Genomic DNA, 22,071 nt, shown 5'->3' on the forward strand with positions numbered 1-22,071 from the left:
TTCAGCTTTAAGGAACTCTGTCAGTACGTTTCCGAAATGTAATCTGGAGACAGCATGATGTAAGGGTTAAAACAAAGAATTCAGCCCTGTGTTTCTTATCACAAAGTGTGTTTTTGTTTACCTGTAATTTTAGTTTAAGCATATTATCTTTATCATTAGTGGGTTTGAAGAGCTCATGAGCTGTAGTACAACTCCACCCCTTCTATGATAAGCAGCTTCTGTCTTTGGAAATGTACACTGAAAGCCTGGTGAGGGCGGGGACAGGTATCCCAGCTCTGCTACATGCAAAATCTCAAATCTTGGAATGTGTCAAAACGGCTGCACCCAGTAAACTATGTGATATATCGTTAGGTTCAGGATGTCTTTGCCTACATCATGCTGTTTTCAGATGAGGTATCAAAAACCTGCTGACAAATTCCTTCTAAGCTTTCATCTCACAGGCAGTCAGTGTTGCAATATTGTGACAATACAGCAGAGCTGTGAGAGCTGCAGCTGCTAATGTGTTTATAAGGAGACAAAGTTCAGTTCTACTGTCCTGTTAGTTACATGTCTCATACTGGTAACTCCTCCTTTTATTAAAAATAATCCCTGGAGGCAGATTCTTATTCAGATCAATTTCCTGCCCATAGCCTGGAACAGTTCATTTACATAGTAGAAAAATGTGGATTTCACTGGAATAAGATATTGGATCACAGATATCAAAGTATCATTTTATTCAGCTTCCTATGACCTGCATGTCCATATAGGCGGCTTAGGAGGGTTGATCCTAAACAAATCCCTTAAAAACCAGCAGGGAAATCACTGGTTTTGATGAATTAGAGCCATAAAGTTACCTGTATAGCATTTGCCATTGTCATTAATGCAAGTGAATGCGAGTTCTGCAGAGGGGAGGAGGGATTAATCTCCCCCCCATCTCCTCCATTATCAGCTAATACGATTCTCGCACTGCACTCAAATTACACCAGTGTAATGCGAGTGCAATATGATGTTTCTCTCGCACCCATAGACTTGTATGGCTGCGAGTGAAATTGAATCAAGTTCCACCCGCAGCATGCTGTGATTGTTTTCTCGGTCCGATTAGGGCTGAGAAAAAAAATCGCTCATGGGAGCGGGCCCATAGGGTAACATGGGTCGGGGTGGAATGCAACTTTTTTTTTTATTGCATTCCACTTGCTCTGTTTTACTCACCGTGTGTGCTTAGCCTAAGCTAAGAAAGATTTTACCTTAGGTGCTGGACTTTCTGACTATTGCAATGTGCAGCCATGGACTGGCCCAATTCCTTGCACTGTATGATACACAACAGAGCTTTACCATAACCTCAAGCTTGAATAGCACATACACCTGTCAAGAAATACCTTTACACAACCAGTCCATTTCTTCATTACGGTGAAATCAGTGTTTGCATCAATATACAAATGAGGCTGAAGATCTGAAACCTCTGTCACTCCAGCTCTATACCTGACCCAGCGCTGCCACTGTCTGCTTGACTGATGGCTCCTTAGAATGCAGTCACTCAGCACAGAGGCAGATTGTCAAGCAGAAGTAGGCGGCGCTGGGTGGTGAATAGAGCTGGAGTGACAGAGGCTTCAGATTTACACCCTCATTTGAATATCAATTTAAACATTGATATCTCATTAATGGAGGAGTGAACTCTGGCCATGGAAAGTATTGCAGAACTGAAAGAGCTTCATGTGCATAAAAATAGTTTGGGGGTGAAATCCTTCTGACAGATTCCATTTTAGGCTTTGTGGGGGGGTTATCTACAGTGTTGCATTCATGGTGACCTGTTGTGCATTGAACTGCAGTTCAGCTCTAATAAAGTGATGCACATGACATCCAATGTTAATACATCCATTGAGTTTAATGGGCAAATCTAATCTGAAAAATGGATAAGACTAGTGCATGATTTAATTTTTCACAAGTAGACCATTGATTCGTATCTAAAAAAATTAATCTTAACTACCCCATTGACTTGCATTGATCAGTGTGCTATCCATATGGTATTCGTTTTACCAACATATTTGCTCATCTGATTGAGCTCCAATGCTGAGATCCTTGTCTATAATAGCTCTGTAAAGCCAGATTCAGATGCTTGTATTATATGTAGTTTTGTTGTCAGTATTAAAATTAGGCCAGTGATATTGAATAGGACAGATTAGATGAGCGTTTTTTCACATGTGCCAAGTATTTATGTTACACATATATCCCAGGTCTGGGCTCTACTCCTTCCATCCTGGTCTGCTAGATTTTCTTCAGCTCCACGTCCAGCTCTACATGCTCCCATGTGATGAACTTCCTAGACCTATATGAGGCTTCTAAAGCCTGCTTTACACGTTGCAATTTCGCATACGATATCGTATGCGATTTGCAACGCCCCCATCGTATGTGCAGCACGTTCAATTTGTTGAAAGTGCTACACAAACGATTAACCCCCGTCACATGTACTTACCTTCCATACGACCTCGATGTGGGCCACAAACGTCCACTTCCTGGAGTGGGAGGGACGTTCGACGTCACAGCGACGTCACGCGGCAGCCGGCCAATAGAAGCGGAGGGGCGGAGCTGAGCGGGACGTAAACATCCCGCCCACCTCCTTCCTTCCACATTGTGGGCCGGGAGCCGCAGGACACAGGTAAGATCTGTTCATCGTTCCCGGGGTGTCACACACTGCGATGTGCGCTACCCCGGGAATGTTGAACAATCTGACGTGCAATTCTAGAGAAAGGTATGATGTGTATGCGATGAACGTTTTAACGTTCAATCGCAATCGCATGTACCTGTCACACACTACAATGTAACTTACAATGTCGGAAGTGCATCACTTACGATGTGACCCCGCCGACACATTGTAAGATATATTGCAGCGTGTAAAGCAGGCTTAAGACACGCACCTGGAGCTTGGTAGTAAGACTTTTAGGCGTTGTGCCCACAGTGTGGGGGTTTTTTTGCGTTTTTTTTTCTACCATTTTTTCTTGTTTTTTTTTTAATCAATAAAAGCAAGACAAAATCATCCCAGCAAAATCTATGAGAATCTTGACTTACTGTGCCCAAGCTGCTTCTTTTTCCTTGCTGTTTTTGCTGCTGAAAGAAGAAGCAGCATGTCAATTGTTTCTGCGTTTTTTTCTGCTTTTTTCACCAATTGACTTCAATGAAAAACGCAGGAAAAAACACGTGTAATGCCCGTTTTTTTTGCATTTTTATGTGCCTTTTTTACGTCACTGGGGTTTCCCGCAGCCATTTCCTCATCTCATGGTCTTTACTGCGAGACCTGTTATGATCCGGAACCATGGAAGACCACCACAAATCATTGGCAAAAGGTGACAAGAGCATTGGCAACTAATCTGTCCGCTATCCCCTTACTAACCATCACAACTAGAAGTAGCTGAGGGGTGAACTAACATCCTGTGCACCGCGAACCCAGCCGGAGAACTAACTATCCTAAAGGTAGGAAAGATGAATAACTCTGCCTCAGAAAATAGACAAGAATAGCTAGCCCCCCACATTCAAAGACTGCAGTGATATAGGAAAAACACAATACACAGGTAGATGACAGGATTAGCAAAAGGTGAGGCCCCCGCTGACTAAAATAGGAAAAGACAGGAAAGGCACTAATGGTGGCCAGAGAAAAACCCTGCAAAATACCAACTTCCTGATAGTACAAAAAGGCCCTCAGATCACACGATCTGAACTCCGTCCTATACCAGGTGCCCTTGTCATACCAATGAACAGAAAACAAGAATCATAACAAAGTCAACAAGCCACAAACACATGGACCCAAAGGAGCTATACTCCACACAGAACTGCAGGGAGTTCCTCAACAATCCACTAAGGGGGAAAATCCCTGCAAGCAAATAAACTGAAACCAACCACAGCACATGACAAACCCAGATAAACAAAAGAACCAGACAATAAATAAAGAGCAAGCACTTATCTGGGGAAGATGTGGTGTAGAGCAGGATGAAGCAGGCTGGAGATACAAAGAACAACTGACATCCGGCAACAGCCTGCAATCAGACCAGGATTTAAATAAGCAGAGAGTTAGCAAAGGAAACACCCACTGCACAACACACCTGGTCCAAGTCCAAACCATTCCTGGCCACCAGAGGGAGCCTCCCAGCAGCCAAAACATAACTAACATTCACAACAGTACCCCCCCTTGAGGAGGGTTCACCGAACCCTCACCCACGCCACCGGGTCGCTCGGGATGAGCATGATGGAAGGCGCGAACCAACCTGTCCGCATGAATGTCAGAAGCCACAACCCAAGAGTTATCCTCCTGCCCATAACCCTTCCATTTCACAAGGTACTGAAGCTGACGCCTACTGCGACGGGAATCCAGAATTTTTTCAACCTCATACTCCAGATCCCCTTGTACCAAAACAGAGTCAGGAGGCGCTGCTGCAGAAACTGCTGGCTCCACATGTTTCTTCAACAAGGACTTATGGAAGACATTGTGAATCTTAAATGACGCAGGCAGAGTCAAACGGAAAGATACAGGGTTAATAATCTCCGAAATCTTATAAGGTCCAATAAATCTGGGCTTAAATTTAGGAGACGGAACTCTCATAGGAATATGTTTAGAGGACAACCACACCATGTCCCCTACTTTAAACCGGGGACCAACAGTCCGACGCCGGTTGGCAAACTTTTGGGCAGTTTCTTGGGACTGAAACAATTTATCCACTACCTGCCCCCAAATCTGCTGCATTCTGTTGACCACCGAATCAACCCCCGGACAGTCAGACGCCTCAAGCTGCCCTGAGAGGAACCTAGGGTGATACCCAAAATTGCAGAAAAAGGGGGACACCAACGTGGTAGAACTAGCTCTATTGTTAAGGGCAAATTCAGCCAAAGGCAAAAACGAAACCCAGTCATCCTGATCCGCAGAAACAAAACACCGTAAATAGGTCTCCAGGGTCTGGTTAGCCCTTTCAGTCTGACCGTTTGTCTGAGGATGAAACGCCGAGGAGAAAGACAGCTGAACACCCAATTTGCAGCAAAAAATCCTCCAAAACCTGGATACAAACTGCACCCCTCTGTCAGAAACAATATTTTCGGGAATACCATGCAAACGAACAACATGTTGGAAAAACAAAGGTACCAACTCTGATGAAGACGGCAACTTAGATAGGGGAACCAAGTGGACCATCTTGGAGAATCTGTCACAGATCACCCAAATCACAGTCATTTTCTGAGAGACGGGAAGCTCTGAAATAAAATCCATAGAGATGTGCGTCCAAGGTTTCTTAGCTACAGGCAAAGGCAATAATAGCCCACTAGAACGTGAACAACAGGGCTTGGACCTAGAACAAACTCCACACGACTGCACAAAACGACGGACATCTCGGGACAGGGAAGGCCACCAAAAAGAGCATCTCACAAGATCTCGAGTACCAAAAATGCCAGGATGACCCGCCAAAACAGAGCAATGAACCTCAGAGACAACTCGGTCTCTCCATTGGTCTGGGACAAACAGTTTCCCTGTAGGACATCTCTCAGGTCTATCCCCCTGAAATTCCGCCAGTGCCAACCGCAGATCAGGCGAAATAGCCGAGAAAACTACACCATCATTCAGGATAGTAGACGGTTCGACAACCTCCAAAGAGTCAGCGCAGAAACTCCTGGAAAGGGCATCGGCCTTAACATTCTTGGTGCCCGGCAAAAAAGAGACCACAAAATTAAACCGGGTAAAAAACAAAGCCCACCTGGCCTGCCGAGGATTCAACCTCTTGGCCGATTCCAGATAGATGAGATTCTTGTGGTCCGTAAGCACCACAACTTGATGCCTAGCCCCCTCCAACCAATGCCTCCACTCTTCAAATGCCCACTTCATAGCCAATAATTCCCGGTTCCCCACATCATAATTCCGTTCAGAAGGAGCAAACTTCCGAGAGAAAAAGGCACAGGGCTTAAGTTTACCCAAAGTAGCGTCTCGTTGAGACAGAACAGCACCTGCTCCGATCTCCGAGGCATCGTCGTCAACTTGAAATGGGCGAGACACATCAGGCTGTTGCAGAACTGGGGCAGAAGTGAATCGCCTTTTAAGCTCCTGGAAGGCCACAATAGCCTCAGGGGTCCAATGCTCAGCATCAGCTCCCTTCTTTGTCAAATCTGTCAGAGGTTTGACAATGGCAGAAAAATTGGCTATAAATTTACGGTAAAAATTAGCAAACCCCAAAAACCGCTGCAGGGATTTTAGAGAAGTCGGTTGCACCCAGTCGTAAATAGCTTGACCCTTAACCGGGTCCATTTCGATAGCAGAGGGAGACAGCATGAAGCCCAAAAAGGAAATCCTTTTCACCTCAAAGAGGCACTTTGACCCCTTAACGTACAGTGCATTATCCTTAAGTATCTGAAAAACATCCCATACTTGCCCAACATGAGAGTCCCAATCATCAGAAAAAATCAAGATGTCATTCAAATACAAAATCAAAAATTTACCAATAAGGTCCTGAAAAATATCATTCATGAAGGCCTGGAAGACAGAGGGTGCATTAGTGAGCCCAAAAGTCATCACTAGGTACTCAAAATGCCCCTCAGGAGTATTAAAAGCCGTCTTCCATTCATCACCCTCCTTAATACGGATGAGATTATACGCACCCTTGAGATCCAGTTTCGTAAACCATTTGGCACTCTTCACTCTAGAGAACAGATCAGACATCAGAGGCAAAGGGTACTGATATTTGACCGTAATTTTATTAAGAAGACGGTAATCAATACAAGGCCTCAATGAACCATCTTTCTTAGCAACAAAGAAGAAGCCGGCACCCAAAGGAGAAGATGAGGGCCGAATGTGCCCCTTCTCCAATGATTCCCTGATGTATGACCGCATGGCATCATGTTCGGGCACAGACAAGTTGAAATTCCGCCCCTTGGGAAATTTACAACCGGGCAGCAACTCAATGGCACAGTCACAGTCCCGGTGTGGGGGCAGAGAATCAGATTCCTGGTCATTAAATACATCACGGAAATTAGACAAGTAGGCCGGAACATCAACTGCCTGAGCAGACGTGGAGGACACGTAAAGGTCCTGATGTACACCTTGACAACCCCAACTAGCTACCGACAAGGATCTCCAGTCAAGAACCGGATTATGGGTCTGCAACCACGGAAATCCCAGTACCAAGGTATCCTGTAGATTATGCAATACTAAAAATGTACAAGTTTCCTGATGCGCTTGTGCAACTCTCATAGGCACCTGGGTCCACAATTGGGGTTTATGTTTTGCCAAAGGGGTAGCATCAATGCCCCTTAAAGGAATAGGAGTTTGCAAAGGAACCATGGGAAAACCACAATCCCTAGCAAACCCAAAATCCATCAAATTGAGCGCTGCCCCTGAGTCCACAAAGGCAAATGCAGAAAAGGAAGACAATGAGCAAATCAATGTGACAGACAAAAGAAACTTTGGTTGCAAAGAACCCACAGTAACAGAAGTAGCCAATCTCCTTTCACGCTTAGGGCAGACAGAGATGTTATGAGAAGCATCTCCACAATAGAAGCACAGTCTATTCTTCCGTCTGAACCCCTGCCGACTAGCATTAGAAAGGACCCTATCACACTCCATAGGCTCCAAAGGCTGTTCCACAGGCACAAAACCAGCAGGTATCTTCCTGCGCTCACGTAAACGCCTATCAATCTGAATGGCCAAGGTCATAGAGGCATCAAGACCAGAAGGGACGGGAAATCCTACCATTACATCCTTCACAGCATCAGCAATACCCTTCCGAAAAAGAGCTGCAAGCGCATCATCATTCCATTTGGTAAGGACCGCCCACTTTCGAAATTTCTGACAAAACGTTTCTGCAGAATCCAAACCCTGAGTTAAGGACAACAAGACCTTTTCTGCTTGGTCCACAATATTGGGTTCGTCATATAATAAACCCAAGGCCTGAAAAAAGGAATCCACATCACTGAGAATCGGATCATCAGACGCTAAAGAGAAGGCCCGGTCACCACGCAGCAAGGAGATGACAATCTTAACCTGCTGTACGGGATTCCCTGAGGACTTAGGGCGCAGGTCAAAAAATAATTTACAATTATTTTTGAAGCTCAAAAATCTCAACCTATCTCCCGAAAAAAATTCAGGAACAGGAATCTTAGGCTCTGCAAGGGGAGTCTGTGCAAGATAAGACTCTATACGACGAACCTTAGCATCAAGATGAGCAACACGCTCACCCAATTCATCCATGCTAGAAAAAGAAATCTTCCACAGAACCCAAAGAAGAAGAGGAAAAATACCAAAAAAAAAAAAATGTTTTCTCAGCAGCTTTTTTTTTTTTTTTTTTTCCTTCTTAAGAGTACCCTTCAAATTTGTTGGCCGGATGTACTGTTATGATCCGGAACCATGGAAGACCACCACAAATCATTGGCAAAAGGTGACAAGAGCATTGGCAACTAATCTGGCCGCCACCCCCTTACTAACCATCACAACTAGAAGTAGCCGAGGGGTGAACTAACATCCTGTGCACCGTGAACCCAGCCGGAGAACTAACTATCCTAAAGGTAGGAAAGATGAATAACTCTCTGCCTCAGAAAATAGACAAGAATAGCTAGCCCCCCACATTCAAAGACTGCGGTGATATAGGAAAAACACAATACACAGGTAGATGACAGGATTAGCAAAAGGTGAGGCTCCCGCTGACTAAAATAGGAAAGGACAGGAAAGGGACTGATGGTGGCCAGAGAAAAACCCTGCAAAATACCAACTTCCTGATAGTACAAAAAGGCCCTCAGATCGCACGATCTGAACTCCGTCCTATACCAGGTGCCCTTGTCATACCAATGAACAGAAAACAAGAATCATAACAAAGTCAACAAGCCACAAACACATGGACCCAAAGGAGCTATACTCCACACAGAACTGTAGGGAGTTCCTCAACAATCCACTAAGGGGGAAAATCCCTGCAAGCAAATAAACTGAAACCAACCACAGCAAATGACAAACCCAGATAAACAAAAGAACCAGACAATAAATAAAGAGCAAGCACTTATCTGGGGAAGATGTGGTGTAGAGCAGGATTAAGCAGGCTGGAGATACAAAGAACAACTAACATCCGGCAACAGCCTGCAATCAGACCAGGATTTAAATAAGCAGAGAGTTAGCAAAGGAAACACCCACTGCACAACACACCTGGTCCAAGTCCAAACCATTCCTGGCCACCAGAGGGAGCCTCCCAGCAGCCAAAACATAACTAACATTCACAACAGAGACCTTGTTGCAGGGAAGTTTGGTGACATCACAAGATGAATCGAGTTCATGCCGGCGAATCACCGGGGATTCCTGGAGATTTGCCAGCATGAACTCGGTTCACCTTGTGACATCACCGAGGTTCCCTGCAGACCGCGAGATGAGGAAATGGCTGTAGGGAACCCCAGTGACAAAGGTGCCCAGGCCTGTGAGGCGATCCATACCTCAGTAACCAGTACGTGAGCACGTAGCCTTAGTTTGTGCACAGCAACCTGTCTGCGGTCATCAGGACGTTTTCTGCTTCCATATGACTCCTTGAATGAGCAGAGCTGTATGGGGGCTTATCTTTTGCGTGACGAGTTGGAGATATTTTTTTGGTAGCATTTTGTGGCACATAACCTTATTTGATTGCTTTTTATTCAGATTTTTCAGAGGCAGAATGAACAAAAACTAACAACCCAGTTATTGTTTTTTCAATATTCTTTATTTGTGCGGTTCACAGTGCAGTAAAACTGATAAGACCAATTTGTTCTTCAAATCAGTAGATTTGGGTAGTTTTTTATGCTTTGCTACTATTTTACACTAAAAGTTATATTTTACAAAAAATAATTTGTTTTGCATCGTCATATTCTGAGAGCTGTAACTTAGTTTTTTTTTTAATGAGCCATATTAGGGCTTGTTTTTTTGCAGGATAGTTTGACGTTTGCGTTTATGATGTTTTTTTCCACATTTGACTTTTATTAATTTTAATTAATTTCTTAATAATTTTTTGTGTGTGTCAGTATAAAAAAAATTATGTTTGTTGTGTTTTTTATTATATTTTTATGGTGTTCAGTTCACTGTACAGAATAAATAATGTAAACACTTTATAGATTGGGACGTTTCTGACACACCGATAAAAATCAAGTGTACATTTCTTTATTTTTGTTTGAACACAAAAGTTTCATTTTTAGTGGAAAAACAGCTTTTCGTTTTTTTGTGCGCTTTTTGTGTTTTATACATATTTTATTTAGCTATTTTTACTTTTTCACTTAGTCCATTGTGGGACATGAATATTTTTTGCTTTCATCGCAGATCTCATGTACTGCAGTACTATGCAGTACTCATGAGACCTGTCAGTGACTCACTCACTGTGCCTGTCAGACCCTGCTTATAGCAGGATCTAACAGGCCCCTGTACCCTGGGGTCATCAGATGATCTCAGGATACCATAGCAACGATCAGTAGCTGTGATTACGATCGTGGGGGACGATCCTGCCAAAGAGTTTTTTTAACCCCCTTTTAACAATTTAGATACCGCAGTCAATGGTATTTAAGGGATTAATAGGCCCCGATTGGTTTCAAAACCAGTCAGGGATGATGATGCAGGTGTCAGCTGTTATATACAGCTGTCACCCTTGGGGGGCGCTATTCACTTATTCCTCAGCGCAGTTAAAAAGAGGTGCTGAGTAATAAGGCCCCTGAACTACTGTTGTTAAATGGCGTATCGGCGGTCATTAAGGGATTAGTCAATAAATATTTATTAAAACAACTAAATATTCAAAATCCATTTCAATAAAATATGATATTCAGTAGCATTAGCAGGGCGACCACACACACACAAACACCATGACAGTGTCAGACACTTGACACAGGAGGGCAGCTGGGGTGATGTCCCACAAGAAAAATCTTCAGTCACACACCGGCAGCCAGAGCACACGGGTTTAAATAGATGTACTGCGCCTGCCAAAATTTGATGGCTGACAATCAAGACTCTGTTGTCAAAAACTGCCTGCTCATCTGACATTTAGGAGAAAGATCTAGAAGATTACTACCATGGCTGTCATGAGGACCGGATGACAGGACCGGGGCAGGGGATCCCTGTGTTGTCCCTCAGCTCTATGGTACACTAACATAAACCCCACAACTACAGATGGACAGAGGAAAACAACAACTTGTACACACAGCAATCACACACAAAGGAGCAACTAAACGTGCACAGGGGAAAGCAGCATAATAAAGAGGGGGGGGACAAACAATTGGGAAACATCCACATAGTACAGTAAGCACACCATGGACAGCTGCAGTCAGCACTAATGCTGCAGCCAATACAGCAAGATGCAGAAAAGACCCCCCCCCCCCATGCTGCTTTCACCACTAGGCCAAGCTTCCAACTGAAACAGATCAGAGAATAACTGGCACCTTTTATAGAGAGTAGAGGGTATATATAGGGACTGGGAGTAGTCCAAACCAGAAACACCTGAGAAGGTGATCAGAATGCTTGCTGGAAGGGAATACAGACATTAAGGGGCACTTTGCACACTACGACATCGCAGGAGCAATGTCGGTGGGGTCAAATTGAAAGTGACGCACATCCGGTGTCGCAGGCGATGTCGTAGTGTGTAAAGCCTTTTTGATACGATTAATGAATCGTCGTAATCATATCATCGGTGTAGCGTCGGTCATTTCCATAATTTGGAAATGACCGATGTTACGATGTTGTTCCTCGTTCCAGCGGCATCACACATCGGTGTGTGTGAAGCCGCAGGAGCGAGGAACATCTCCTACCTGCGTCCTGCGGCTAACGCCAGCTATGTGGAAGGAAGGAGGTGGGCAGGATGTTTATGTCCCACTCATCTCCACCCCTCCGCTTCTATTGGCCGCCTGCCGTGTGACGTCGCTATGACGCCGCACGACCCGCCCCCTTAATAAGGAGGTGGGTCGCCTGCCAGAGCGACGTCACAGGGCAGGTGAGTGCATGTGAAGCTGGCCTAGCGATAGTGTTCGCTACGCCAGCTATCATCATGATATCGCAGCTGCGACGGGGGCGGGGACTATCGTGCTCGGCATCGCAAGCATCGGCTTGCGATGTCGTAGTGTGCAAAGTGCCCCTAACCCTCTGACTGCTGAAAGAAAGGAAACTACATTTAAATTATGCAGAGTCTTACCAGGCTAAGTGAGATTCTGACCAAAAACCTGTCACCAATTATTAATTAGAAAGACGACCGTGACAATGGCTTTCCCCTTGAAAGAGGCGGACATGCTCTATTATATGAAAATGAGAGGAAGATCCAGGATATTATTGTGGCGCCCCTGAGGCCTCAGGTGCCACAGGATACTGCACCTCACCTGAGGTGCAATATTCATCGCGGATACGGAGGAGGTTGTCACCGGTAACAATCACCATCACACTCAACCAACACATAACATGGGGTTTCAGTCACTGGGACCAGGCTAGCGTAGGTGCTGGGATGGCCATCACGAATTATGGGACCTCAGGCCCACTAGTTCAAAGACCCGGGAGGTGGGGCTCCCTCACAGGGGAAGCAAGGAACCATCTGACACACCATGAGCAGTTAGCACCGGACAGCGTCCGAGTGAGGTCGGACTCCGGAACAGGCAAGCAAGCAAAGACACAGACAGTTCGGGGCCCGTGGTCTGGAGCTGGAGGCTCGATCCGGGTTCTTAGGAAAGAAGGCGAATCCCAGGGTTCATGGGGAGTGAAGAAGGCATCCGTGACCCGTTCCACGGCCCAGGAGCTGGGGGGGGAAACTATCGAAAGGTGACACACAAAAGGAACCACCAGTGGGCCATGACCTCTGAAGTATCTGGGATCGGCTGAGACCCATCACAGCGTAGCCCGGTGCTCCAACGGCAGTGCAGTGTGTGACCAGTGAGTAAAAGACCTTGAACTGCTCCACCTGTGTCATCTAGTTACTGCCGGCGCCCTCCCCATTGCGCCGCTGCGCCATCAGCGCCTGAGAGACTACTATTACCAACATCCTCCCTGGGGCCATAGCTCTGCCTGTGCAGAGCTGAATCATCCTTGCTGCATTGTTATCTGCCCCAGCAGAGAAGTCTCGCAGCGGCGGCTAATATTGGCCGCGCACCACAGGTACGTCACGTACAACTAGCCCCATCATCCCCATCCCCAGCCTTTTATTGACACCCTGGGTCATGAAACCGGGCAAGGCCACTGTGGCGTCCCAGGAGAAGCACCGCAGCCCGGTGACGAGTAACCCCCGACCCCGTGGGCGCGTCATTATCCTACGCTAAACATTTAGTAGTTATAGTGTAAACTATTGCAGGTTTGTACCATAGAACTGTATGAGACAAAGCTGCAATGAAAAGTATGGTGTGTGTTAGTAAGAACCAGTCTAAGGCTATGTGCACACGATCAGGACATGCTGCGTTCTGCACGCAGGGTGTCTTATTTTGAGGGGCCGCGAGTGTTTTCCGCAGGAGATCGCAGCTGCCTGTGCCCACGAGCCGAGCTCGGGCAGTTGCGGTCTCTCTCTCTCTGTTCTCGCGTCTCCGCAGCAATAAATTGACATGCGGCAGCTCAGGAACCCGCACCACATGTCAGTTTATGCCGTGGAAATTAGATCTCTAGAAATCCCATACACTGTGCTTGTACTGTACAGCGCAGCGTTTTGGACACACTGAAAATATGCTGTGTTCAAAATACAGTGAACCCTGATCGTGGGCTCGCAGCCTAAGACTCAATGTAATGAATGAAAAGCCTACAGCACTGACTATCTGAAAAGCAAAAGTTCGCCTTTTTACTTACATTTTAGTCTCTGTCTATAGCCATTTGTAATCTTGGACTGAATGGTAATTAAAAAGCACAACAACTGTGAAAATGAAATATCACCCCCAAATAGACATGTTAGTGGTTACCATGGGAACAGGCCTGGAGTGGCGAAGAGAAAAAGGCACCATGTGTGCGTCAAAACTTTAAAAACAGATTAAAACCAATTGCCAGGCATAGTGAATGTAGTCAGAATTGTAATGAGGAGCTCTGGAGAGAACCATAAACAAAGCAAAACAGATGATTATACCAGACATAGAGCAAATATGTCTCCAAAGGTGACTCAAAAAGAAATAAATGAAGACTCTGCAACAAAATCAGTTATTTTCCTGCAAACAATTTAAAGTGGACCTTTCACTGGATTTTTATTTTAACCTTAGTACATCTTCCAATTGGTTCTGCTCCAATGACAATGGAATGTTTTTTTCTTTTTCTTCTGTGGCCCACCATTCCAAAGTTATGCACCCACCCCCCAAGAAATAAAGGTGTGGATATATTGTGATCAACCAACTGTGTGTACACAACAGGACTTCTCTTTGAGCACTTGCCTTTTCTGCTCTATGATACTGACCCATCAAAACTTGGCCACATCATAGAGGAGAAAAAAGGAAACTCCCAAACAGAAATTCACAGCTGCAGCCTGGCTCAGTATGTTCTCCTGAGAGGAGATGTAACCACGCTGGCTCTGGTCAGATTGAACACTGGAGGTGGAGTTTCCTTCAATGTCAGTAAATTTTTGAATTGAGGACCTCTATGCCCAAACGAGGACCTTAACCTAGGTCAGGCAAAGGCCTAAACTTTAGGCCTTTCATTACAAGGTGTCGGAACAGGTTGAGACATAAATATTATGCTTAATGAGTAAGGGTTACCCTTCCATCTAATCCAAAGGGCAGAATGCCTGTTCAAAATAAACTGTGAAAAGTGTACCACAATGCTTTGCTTTTTTATTTTGTAGATAAATATTTTCAAGCCATGAAAGAACTGAGGACCTGATGGGTATGTTCACACAACGTCTTTTTTCGTAAAGGTACACTTTGTATCCTGGCAGCTGGACACATCAGAGAGGAGAGATATTTGTCATAAAGATGGTTATCCTCTGTAATGTAAACCAGGAAGCTAGCTCCACTATTTATAGTACTGAGAGGATTAATAGGGTGTGTCAAGGCCAGGTTTAATAGCAGTAAGGGTATGTGCGCACGTTGCTTTTTACCTGCTTTTTACCTGCTTTTTTGCTGCTTTTTCTTCTGTGCTGTTTAATGCCAAAATGGATGTGTTCTTCTATTCAAGCAAAGTCTATGGGAATTTGGGTTTCTTGTTCACACTATGTTGTTCAAAATGCTGCCTTTTTGTGGCAGAACTTTGGTCAAAAACTCAGCTTTGCAGTGCAAAACCCAAATGGCAAAAACAATTGACATGTTGCTTCTTTGAAAAGCTGAGTTTTTGACCAAAGTTCTGCCACAAAAAGGCAGCATTTTGAACAACATAGTGTGAACAAGAAACCCAAATTCCCATAGACTTTGCTTGAATAGAAGAACACATCCATTTTGGCATTAAACAGCGCAGAAGAAAAAGCAGCAAAAAGCAGGTAAAAAGCAGGTAAAAAGCAACGTGCGCACATACCCTAAGGCTGGAAACACATCTATGCGAGTAAAATCGGTCCGAGTTGGCTGAAAAAAACTCGGCTGATTTTAGTTCACGTTAGGTCAGTGTGCAATGCAAGTGCGTTCCTTTTTTTTTAATTATTTAAAGGTTAACAGAGCATGTGTAATGCGTGTTTGATGCGTATGGGATCCGTTTTTACTATGTCATCTGCCATTCAGCTCTTCTACATGGCCGTTGACAGCAGACACAGACAGCCATGAAGCAGAGCTGAATGGCAGATGACAGCAGACACAGACAGAGCCGCACGATCAGAATGAACTCAGGTGACCTTCACCCGACTTCATTGTCATGCCGCAGCTCTGTCTGTGTGGCGTCCTGATTAGCGGTCACCCGTGAAGGACTCACCAGTGACCGCTAATCTCCTGAGTGACTGAATTGAGCAGCGCGATTAGTGCTGCTGTCACTCAGGTTACCCGCGGCCAGCTGTATTCTCCCCCCGTGACCGCAACTCAACTGTGACTTTATCACTGTCACTCGGGTGACTTGCTGTCACTGTTGGAGGATTCAGCGGTGGCCACGAGTAACCTTAGTGACAGCACAGCTGATCGCGATACTCACCTCAGTTGCTGCGTGGAGCTGACAGGAGCAGCGGTGTGTTCTGCAGCTCCTGTCACCTTCATGTAGCAGAGCTGGAAGCGACGCGGGAACCTCCGTGGATTACGTCGGACATGGATGTTTTTTTTTGGGTACTTAATAAAGTGGTGAACGAGGGTCTTTGTTATTGTTTATTATTTCAAATAAAGGATTTTTTTACTGTGTGTGTTTATTAACTTTCATTTACAGGTTAATCATTGGGGGTGTCTCATAGACGCCTGGAATGATTAATCTAGGATTTAGTGGCAGCTATGGGCTGCCATTAACTCCTTATTACCCCGATTGCCAACGCACCAGGGCAAATCGGGAAGAGCCGGGTACAGTCCCAGAACAGTCGCATCTAATAGATGCGGCCATTCTGGACGGCTGCTGGCTGATATTGTTAGGCCAGGGGGCTCCCCATAACGTGGAGCTCCCCATCCTGAGAATACCAGCCTTCAGCCGTATGGCTTTATCTGGCTGGTATTAAAATTGGGGGGGACCGCACGCTGCTTCTTTTAATGATTTAATTATTTATTTTACTGCACAGCATAGACACGCCCACCGGCTGCTGTGATTGGTTGCAGTGAGACAGCTGTCACTCAGTGTGGTGGCGTGTCTGACTGCAACCAATCATAGGCGCCGGTGGGCGGGGAAAGCAGGGAATACGAGATTGAATAATGAGCGGCCGGCTTTTTCAAAAGAGGAGAAGCCGCCGGAGCAGTGTGAACGCCGTGCAGCGCTGCGCTGGTGATCGGGGATCGGTGAGTATGAGAGAGGGGGGAGAGGGATAGACCGACATGGACAGAGAGAGAGGGACAGAGATAGTGACCGACAGAGAGAGAATAGAGACCGAGAGGGAGAGACTGACTGACAGAGAATAGAGATTGACAGACATTGTGACACATCACTCGTTTCCAGTGTTTTAGGAAACATGCGAGAAATGTATTTAGAAAATCTGATGTCACTAGGATGGTGTGAGTGCCGCCCCGTGACAGCCGATTTTTTACACGCTCCCATAGACTTGCATTGTAGAGAGTCGCCGAGAAACTCGCCAAAAAGCAGCGTGCTGCGATTTTTTTCTCAGCCAGATTTGGACTGAGATAAAAATCGCAAATGCGAGCTGAATCATTCACTAACGTGTCCGATTCCAATGCGAGATTTTCTCGCATTGCTCTACTGCGAGAAACTTGCAAGTGAGAATCCACCCTTAGGCCCGTTTCACACGTCAGTGAAAACCACTGACGTTTTTCACTGGCGTGTAAAACACGCACATGTCCCTCCGTGTGCCGTGAATTACGGCACACGTGGGTTGTCTAAGTGCAATCCGGGCTCCGTTCTCCGTGGCCCATGATTGCACTTAGAGATTAACTCACCTGTGTGCGCTCCCGCTCTCCATGGTGCTGTTCGCTCCCGCGGTGCAGCATCCGGCCGGCGCTGACCCCTGCAGCAGCTGCTTCCGGGTCGGCTGTGTCGTGCATCATTAATATGCGCGACAGTAATGAGCCGGCTTAGAAGCAGCAAGCTGCACGGGCTGCAGAGAGCGCCGCTGAAGCCGGGCGAGTAAAAATGTTTATTATTTTAAATGCACGTTTTTTTCTGGCACGTGTTTCACGGACCACACCACTGCGTGGTCCGTGGGACATCAGTGATGCCAGAAAAAAATGGACATGTCTCCGTGCGGCAATCACGCACACGCGGGTATGCCGCACGGAGACACGTGCAGTGAAAAATCACTGACGTGTGAGCAGACCCATTCATTATAATGGGTCTGCGTATGTCAGTGATTCTGGTACGTTTAAAAAAAAAAGCACAAACGTACCAGAATCACTGACGTGTGAAAGGGGCCTTAGAGAGATAGTTGGACTGTCTGCTCACATATCCCCACCTCGGGGTGTGGTTTGGTGGACATGAGAAAGTCCAGGTGTATTCATTAGGTGTCTTTGTGTGGAGAGAATCAAAATGCTGTGGAGAGAAAAGCGCACATAGGGTCTTATCTGGCAAACAATGCAGGCTTAGAAAATGAAAACAGGTGCTCACCTATGGAAGTTGTGACAGGCACAACTCCTATGTATGCAGTAAATGGTCAAGCAGCAGCCCCGATGATGCAACAGGGAATCATGAATGGATAAGAAAGTCGGGTTTAACACTGCGCTAAAACCATGAAGCCAAACGATGTGATGAATTCTTTGCTATATTTTCTTTATTTAGGCCAAGTCTACATGTTTCAAAGGCATGTCCGCCTTCTTCATCAGGACAAAGGAAAAAACAGCATGATCATGCTGTTTTTTCCTTTGTCCTGATGAAGAAGGCGGACATGCCTTTGAAACATGTAGACTTGGCCTAAATAAAGAAAATATAGCAAAGAATTCATCACATCGTTTGGCTTCATGGTTTTAGCGCAGTGTTAAACCCGACTTTCTTATCCATTCATGATTCCCCTTTGTGTGGAGAGAAGAAGGCCTCCTGTGTGAAGTCTTCATGTTTGGACTTGTGTGCTGAACCAATATTGTAGAGCCATTGTTATGACTGTGTAGTCTCTTGTTCTTCATAGAAAGGCCATTGATTTTTCAGTTTTGTGGCCCGCTTTATGGAATCCTAATAAAGCAGCCTGGACTTTTTTTATTTAAAATCACCTCCCGGGCCTACTTCAACGCCAACGCTTGAGCTGTATCCCCCTACACCTGCTTGAAAAAGTACCCAATAAACTCTGAAAAATGTACAAATAAACACTACAAAGCAAAAACAAAACAACTTGCTTTTCAAATATTCAATTTTTTAATTGCTTTACGTTTGTAAAGACATAAAGAGGTTAAAAGAAGTGACCGGTCCATTCTTCAGGAGGCTTTTACTCAGAAGCCGCTCACTTTTTGATACATGCAAGCCAAAATAAATAGAAGTTAGCAGCAAAGTTGGTACTAAAAATATCATGAACGAAAAGGAAAGAAGATCCGCTCCCCACTCAAAGTCCTTGTTGAAGGAAACTGGCAGATTTACTTGGACGATGCGTGGATCCAAGTGTCCGGCGTCCACATGAGTTCCAGAAGAAAAAAGAATGAATAATCCAGCACCGTTAAAATCTTTATTTACTTGCTTCTTTATCCCATGTTATAAAAGGAGATTACACCATCTCAGCATAAAAATAGAAAAATCAAACGCGTTTCGAATATTCAAGTGTTCTGGATCACAGATCTGTTGAATGTTCGAAACGCGTTTGGTGTTTCTATTTTTATGTAATCTTTTATAATATGGAATAAAGAAGCAAGAAAATAACAATTTTAACGGTGCTGGATCATTTACTCTTTTTTCTATGAAAAATACCACTCTCAGTGAGTCAACCGTATGTTTTTTTTCAAGCTCTAACATTGTAGAGACCATTTTTGAACCTAGTATCTGTCATACGGTGGATCTGACCCTCCATCATTTTTCGTTTTGCAACCTAATTCCAGCTATACAAAGGAGTTAAATGTCAAGTAACAGTCTACAGGAAATATTTCTTCTGCTCTCATTTTGCCTACATTGCTGTCAGAAAAGGAGCTTTCTGACCCTGTAAACTGCAATACCAAGACGACGGCTCCCTTTGTTGAATTCACAGTGCCCCGCAGTTTCTGAAGGGGTAGGTGTAAAATGATTTTAATACAGTAATGATTTTCTCAAATAAGAGGTCACTTAGTTTACTAGAGGAAACTGGGGAGTGGATGTTATCAAAAGCTTCTGAACCTATGAGAGCTCAGCACGCCTCCGAATGGTTGAAGATACTTTATTAGCTTTAAAGAAAAACATGAGTCTTTCAGTATATGAATCCCAGGAGGATGGATTGGCAATATCAAACACCTCCATGAGGCCCAGATTAGCTATGTTGGAAGGTGCATTGTAGAAATAAAGGTTTCTCTTCTCATTTCATTTACTGAACCTAGTCCTACTGGCTACGGTTATATATTAGTGGTTATGAGAAACATCACAGTCCGTAGTCGCTTATAACACAGAAAACGATAAATATTGAGGTAAATGAAACATATCACTATAAATTTAAGATACAAGGATACACAGAAGAACATCAGTATTTGGCGTACAACCTATTATCCATCACTAACAAATAAAATCCTTCCACTGAAAAGTTGTTGTATTTCTAAAACGATAATGAGATCCATTATGTGACTACAGAGAAAGACATAAGAAATAATGCTTTGCAATCGCTCATAATTAAAGAACATAATTAGCAATGGTTTTAAAAGAACATTTTCATTCTCAAGTGGAATTCGCATTGTAAGGTTGTCTCGGTAGATAAAAATGGTTCATCCTGTCTGCGTTCCGAATGTTGTCCTGCTCTACAAGCCTTGTTAAATCTTTACAGCAACATGATCCTGGATTATAGTGTGAAATTTTGGACTGTTAACGTCCCTAATCCGATATTCATATAGGAAGGTTTAGCGTAGCCATGCATAAATACATCCGGGTGGACTCGCTGATATCCAAAGAATGTGAAAAAGGACGGCGACTTACTGCTCACTGCGTATTTTGAACATTTTAGGTGGTACTTTCAAAAATGCGAATAAGAGGAATGTTAGGAGAGTGCAAATTCCGCCGAAACCCAAAACCCAAATCTTTTCATAGCAGCTGCTTGAAGTCTGATATATAGAAAGTTGAAATGTTCATCCTTTCCTTGTAAAATGATCTTAGACTTAGAGTCAAGAGTTTATGCACATGAACAGCTCACGGCCAAGCCTAAGAATGAATAGAATTCTTTCACTTGCTTGTTATAACCAAGCTATAATTTGCCATATAAAAGGTCACCTATATCTTCTCACCATTACCCTTAGGTTTCACCCTTTTCTTTCATCCTCCTACTTCTGCCCAGTTTATCATGTTGCTTAGTTGAATGTTAACATTTTGTTAAAAATAATCTGTATTTCTAGTTGGATAAAAGATGAATTATACATTATTGCAACGTAGTTGGACAAGAACCAAGGGGTGATTTCTTTTAGAATGCAAAACAATCTTAATAAAGATTCGTCACAAATGTAATTATACCTGTATGTATTTTTATGTTTTCATATTTAGGTCATATCAAACTAATTTCCTAATTTCTGCATATAAGTGTCACGGGTGTATCACGGGTGACAGACAGTCATGTGGTTTCTGGCCATAGAAGGTCACTGCATCTGGCTGCGCAGAATGCTCCCTGACTTTCCATTGTTCCTGCTGTCAGTATTCATTGGTATATTTAACTTTCCTGCTGGATTCATCTCTTCCCCTACTGAACTCAGCAGGAGCTCGCCTTCCACCCAGCTGCTGATCTTCAGCATTCTCATGGTGCTTAAATACCCCTTTAGTGGACCAGTGCTGGTAATATTTTTCAGTTTATTCAAGCCTTGGTTGCAAGCAGATGGATTGTGCTCCCCTGTGGTATAGTTACTGAGAACTTTGCTGAACTTCTACCTGTGTCATCTATAGATAAGTAGTTCATGCATTTTCCCCCTCTGTTTTCTCCTTGTGTTGTCCATAGTATTTAGTGGGGTTGATGAAGAGCTCATCCCATTCATTCCCTATTTCAGGTCCAGCACTAGAGGATCCCTAAAGTCAGGTATCTGGTTCGGCACATAGGTGTGGAATCTATCTAGGATGGTGAGGGACCCCAGGGACCAGCAGTAGGTTTGGTCAGGGGTCACCATCTTCCCTTTGCCTTGACACAGAATTTCCCTTACCTTTCGCCATTCAGTTGGTACTTCCCCGTACCTAGCGTGACAATAAGTAAAGATAAAAGTTTAAGAATTATGATATTTTGCACAGTTTCAAGACTATCAATGCCAGTAATCTAAACACTTATACAAAATTATCCATAGACATAAATAAATACATTTACACTTGTACAAATATTGCCATACTACTGTACAGGCACTGGATAAATAGTGCCTACAGTGCACAGGTTAATAGTGCCCATATTGACATGTGGTACTCGAACAATGCCATATAGCACTTATTTAGCCTTATTAATGCCATACATTGTCAGATCCATTATGCATACTGCTGTGTGCAAGAATGGCCATAATTTACATACATAGAGCAATACAGTTTCTTTC

This window comes from Anomaloglossus baeobatrachus, chromosome 5 (assembly GCF_048569485.1).
Source record: "Anomaloglossus baeobatrachus isolate aAnoBae1 chromosome 5, aAnoBae1.hap1, whole genome shotgun sequence".
NCBI classification, from domain to species: Eukaryota; Metazoa; Chordata; class Amphibia; order Anura; family Aromobatidae; genus Anomaloglossus; species Anomaloglossus baeobatrachus.